Raw genomic sequence first — 6000 nt, forward strand, 5'->3', positions numbered from 1 at the left:
TGAAAAATAAAAATAAAAATAGAGTAATCCTAGATAAGTATCAGATGTAATGGGAATTTTCTAGTTCCACCAAATATGCTAGAAAATATCAAAGAGATACACATTCAGTCTTTAGGTGTTCTAGGTAGGAAATAGGGCTGAGCCTTCTCAACACAAATTAAAGCAATTTAAAGTTTGATAATCCAGTGTTTGAATAAAGGTTTCTGGAAGTAGGAATTATTCTTTAAAAGTAGACATAGCTATTCAAGGTCAATTTTGAATACACACATTATTTCAAAGAAATGATTAAAGCACAATGAAAGAAACTACTGAAAAACTGAAATATTTGTTCTAGTTACCTGCTTATTAAAACTAAACTTCATTTTCTTCTGTAAGAATGAAAAATGCATTCTGTATGAATATATAGCACACAGAAAATACTCCTAGGTATATTTTCACCTAGGAATGAAAATAGTGTAAGTAGTATAAATATAGGTACTCTTTTTCTTTGAGTGACGACATGCTTCTTAAACAATGGAGTTGCATATTAAGGTACAGTAATAAGAATAGTTAAAATACTAAACTAGATTCAGAAAGCTTATTTTGTAAGATTCTGATAAGCACATGTGTTGTGCTGAAGCTTTTCATCTCCCACTGGTCATACTCATGGCTATTCAGGATACTTCATGAATGGAAATGACTTTTTTCTTCTTGCTAACATAAACTATTACCTGTGTCACCTTTAAAGCTGAGACACTAAAAAGAGTTCTTGTCTTGATAACTGCATGAATTTCTCTTTTGAACCCTTTATATGTCTAAGATGATATTGCAAAATCCATGTTCTCTTCCTAAAAATGATAAAAAAATAGAAAAAGTCCAGACTCTAGACAGCTAATAACAGCATATATGTTATTATAGTTGATTGAATGTAGCCAACAGTGAGAAATAAAACAAAGGCTTCTCCTACTGAAATCATTGGAAATGGGATTAGGCTCAGTCATACTGAAATATTCTCTATATTGACAATGCTTCCTTTGAGTACTGCACATTTTACATTGATATCAGACATGCTATTGCAATTGAGGTAAATAAAATCGTTGAAAGGGATCTTGTACAAGTACAGATAAAAGCAATTTAATGCTTTGCAGAAGATTAAAAATGCAACAGGGAAGATCAATAACAGGAATTAGCTGCAATAGACTGTGACTGATAGATGCTTACCAAGAGTTAATAGGAAGTGTCCTAAAAGCATTTAGAGACAAGGTTATCAGTATGCCCACTAAAGATATTTGATAATCTGTAACTTTATGTAAAAACTCTATTATTTTTCTTATTTCATTTTCTTTTTTCATATGTTGCATATGTTCTCAACATTGTATATGTTGCTCTATGTTTTCACATGTTGTCCACTTACTGGTCTTGAAACATAAGAAACAATGCAAAGATGAGCGCTGAGTTAAACATTGAGAAAAAAGTACTGTTGTGTAACTTCCATGCATTTCAAATTTCTTTTTTTTTTTTTTTTTTGTAATTTATTTTAAAGCTTTGTGCAATATATTGTAATACATGACATCTATTAAGTAAAAATCCAATAGAATGGCATTGGGAATGGTTGTACTCAGAGAATCTTTTCCATATTTGCAACGTATGAGAACAGAATTTCAAGTTATCTTGGATAACAAATTGGAATGTCTGCCACAAAGGACAAAAGGCTTTCCTCTTCTACACACTGAAATATTCATATTGCTTAAAAGAGCTGGAATTATAAATAGAAACGGAATTGAATGGAAAAAGCAATAATCAGTTCAAAAATTAATTGTAGTCTTCACAATAGACATGATTTCAAATAGGTATTACACAACTATTATTGACAGTGGTATGTACATTGGTCAAAGCTTAGTATACAATGGATGCAAAGTTTCCAAAAGGGGGGGAAATTCAGAAGTAAAAGTCACAGCCACCCTGTGCTTATGCGTGCCTACAAGGCTGATGAAGTCCTGGGCCTTCTGAACCCATTGTGAGTTCTGTCATTGATTTCAGAACACAACACTTCACCTTGTGACTTTATATGAAGATAACTGGTTTGTCAGTGAATATAAAACAAAGTCAATTGTTTGACTGTATCTCATTTTTTCTAACACTGAGATAAGAACTAAATCTAAAGATGTATTTTCTTCTTTTGCATGTTTTCTGCTGCACGTACATGCAGACACTAATCTCAGAAAGTGTTTCATCTGCAAAGAGACCCTTTCATTTCAGTTCTGTTACTTCCAACAGCTCTCTTATGCTACACCTTGTGGATCTTTGGGTGTGACACTGCTGACAAAGGCAAGCAACTTTCTTTCCCAATAATATGAGTTCCCTTCATAGCTTTTCAGGGCTGCAGTGCAACCAGTTTTGAAATGGTAGAGTGGCTGTTTGTAACAGAAGATGATGTCCTTTCAGTGGATATTTGTAAAAGAAAAAGCTTTCTAAGAAGAAATTCACTGGAGGAAAAAGATTTTTTTGTTATTATTATTATTATTTTTTTGCCAGTTGCTTTTTTAAAGGTGTTTAGAAATAGCCAGAGTTTGTGTTATTTTAATAAGCCCCTCACAATACATTAGTGAACAAGAGGGGCCTAAGAGTGCAGGATGAGTTCCTTTTGATCATGGTATTTATCAGTGCAAGTCCATTTTGCACATGCAGTGTGCAGAATACGGACAGGAAATATGAATGAATAATATTCTGAAAAGCAGTATGACAGCTACCAAGTAAGACTGTAGGATATAAGTACAAAGGAACTGCAGAAAATGTAAAAACAAGCATGTAAGACCATACTTTCAAAAGCTTGGAGTAGCAGTATTTGTGTCTTTGAAACCAAAGGGCTTTTTCACATGCAGAAACAGATTTTTGAGAACTATTCAAAACAATATGGAAGATTATTAAACTGTGATGTATTTTATATTTTTTTTCCTTTGCTTGTCAGTGATAAATTGCTCCATTATTGCCACTACTTTTTCTTTTCTTCCATATAAGGTACTGCAATATGTGGTGTTTGTTGCAAATATTTTCTGTTGTTGCTATCTTATTCCCCTCTGTAAGTAAGTTGATTATATCCCAAGACCTGTAAACTACTAATGCCACATTTTTTGGACTGAGATAATTCCTGCCATAATTTTCAGGTTAAATAAAAGCAGCTGGCATCACCTTAATAGAATAATCTTTAGTTTTCAAGTTTCATTCTTCCTTTTTCCTGGTTATGATATTTCAGTGGCTTACTTTTCTTGATTATCTGAATCTCTTGGTCTTGCACAATTTGAAACGTTGGAATTTGTTGACTTCTTATGACTAGAAGTAGATACTTTCATCTTTCTGCAGTTTCATTAAAAATAGTATTGATAAGTAGGATCTGTTAGAATGTTTTTGTTTGTTTTTAACAGATAAATATGTACTCAATAAAAAGTTATTTTTGACCACATCAAGATTTGTTCTGTTTTTGAAATGCTAATACTAATTACAGTTAGTAATTGTTTTGCCATTTGAAAAATAGGAATACTGCTTTTTTAAGGACTTCTAAATATCATTTAGTATTTTTCAGCAGAGTGTTGGTACGTACTTTATAAACATGACAGTTATTATTCTTCCTTGCTTAGGTTCTTTTCTACTCTTAATATTTAATCTATGAATTGAGTAATTTTGTGTTACATGATTTTGGACGTTTGTTTTTTCTGCCATTTTGTAGAACGGAAAGTAAGTTTATAATTTCTGAATTAAATTTTATTTATTCCTTCTTTGTGTTGTACTATTTAATTACTTATAGCTAGTTAAATGGAGTTAATTCTGTTGAGAAAAGTTTTGAAATCTGAAGTAGTTCTTATATTTTGCTGAAGGTCTATCCATATTGTTAAATTTCTGTCAGTAGTGCAAGATGTTTTACTTCTGGAATCAGTAAATGTTACTAAGGCTGTTATTGTTACTTAGAATAAGTTTTATTTGACACAGCTTAGTAAATGTTAAAAAAAAAAAAGTTTTGTTTGTTTTAATGACATTTACTTTAGCCTGTCAGGTAGAATTTTGATCCATTAAATGCTGTTCAGTCTGTTAGTGATGGGAAATGGCAATGGGGTTCTCACTTGTCAGTCATTGTTTATTGAGGAAAACAAACCACCTTGTCACAAGTAAAAGGAAGAAGCACACTTGGACATCAGTACAAGTGGAAGCACAGATAAGAAAATGATATAGTAGGTACAAAAATGAAGACTCTGAGGTCAACCAGAGCTCAGCATTTAGACTGCTTCTTCTGGTACAGAATTTATCACAAAATTGCCAGTCTCCTGTGCACTCTCAAGTGCTTCCTAATGACTGGGTTAGAGCAGCATTACAGCCTCAGAACAGACACTCAGCCCTTTTGATCTTAGGCTGGCACATGTAAGATGAGGCAGTGGGTTACAGAGAAAAGATGGTACTTGCAGAAAGAAAGGGTGAAAGCCCTTTGGCCTGATCTACCTTGAGATAAACATGTTCTTGAAGTCTTTTCCTCTGAGAAATGAAGTGGTTCATGATGTGTGTCCTAGACGACAATCCAGCCACGCTGGGGTCTCTGGGTCAGCATCATAAAGGAAGAGATTGAAAATGTGCTGGCTTTATCTCACCATTTATATTAAAAGCCTGCTTGACCTCTGCTCCATCCATCACACGCCTACCTGTCAGCATTTCAAAATGGACAGTGCATTCTTGTCGCTAGAGGAGAGTAATGATTATCTAATAACCTACATAGCTTTGACGAAAACCATGACTACTGCTAACCTATAGTTATGCAATAGAGTCATAGAACATCCTGTACATAAACATTTGTAAATCTCCTTGTCAGGAACAACGAATCTCTCTATCACCAAGAGGATGACCTCTGCCAGTACGATTGAAAGCCAGAAACATATTACTCCGCTCTACAGACCTATACCCTATATTTCACTCTGTCTTTGGCTATCTTTATTCTTAGCTTATTCTCTCCTGTATTATAGGGCAAAACAGTTGATTTCAGTGTTTTTAGTTTTATTGTGATGTGACTTTAGAAGTTACAAAATGAAAGATCTAATCTTGCAGACATGAGTTGTATTACCACGTATAATATTACATGGTAAATGAACAGTAAGTTCATGTAATATTATCAACCTCCTTTGGAAAACAAACTCTCATAAAGATCTGTGTGCCTGTTCATGTTTGCAGGATCAAACCCTGAGAAACCTGACAGTTCTCTACAGTTGCTTTGCTGTTTGCTATCTACTTAATGCACGTACAGCTATAAATTTGATTTAGAGTGAAGTGTAGCAAGGAAAAAATCTTGGGCAAGATTCCATTTTAAGTCACACTGTTTTAAAATAGTAGAAACTCTACATTAATAGAGACTTTTCCCAGCTTTTTCAATTTATCTCTTACCTTGTAGTTGCCTGCATATGTGCATATGTCAGAACTTGTATTAACAGTTTTATGGGAAGTATTTCAAAGAGTTGAAAAATAGGCTGTTTTTATGGGATTTCCAAACAGATTTAGGGATAGATATATCCTCTTTAAAAGGGAAAACCAAAACCTCCTTCAACGTTGGTGAAGGTGATGAGGTTGGCACTGCACACATTCCAACACTGTTACACCCTGGCTCCTGAGGGAACTAGGTAGGGTGTGATGAAGAATTAGTGTCAGCAAGTTATGTAGGACCATAATTTGTTGCTGTAATAGGCTAACAGCAAATAGTTGCTATTTCGCAAACTGAAGAAGAGTCTTTTAGGCTGCACCATAAGACATAACCTTATCATGCCATCATTGCATTAAACTGTGTTCCATGGACACTGTTTAGCCTCCATTATACTTAAAGTTATTTTAAAAGTAAATGCTATCTTAGTGCAAAGATTAACCAAATCAAAACCATTGTTTATAGGACAGCAATTCAATGAGACACAGTACATTTCAGCATTCAGACTTCAGAATAGTTAAAATAAGCATTAAGATATACCACTCATGGAAATTATTAGACCATGCCTTTTT

Source organism: Anser cygnoides, chromosome 2 (genome assembly GCF_040182565.1).
Source record: "Anser cygnoides isolate HZ-2024a breed goose chromosome 2, Taihu_goose_T2T_genome, whole genome shotgun sequence".
NCBI classification, from domain to species: domain Eukaryota; kingdom Metazoa; phylum Chordata; class Aves; order Anseriformes; family Anatidae; genus Anser; species Anser cygnoides.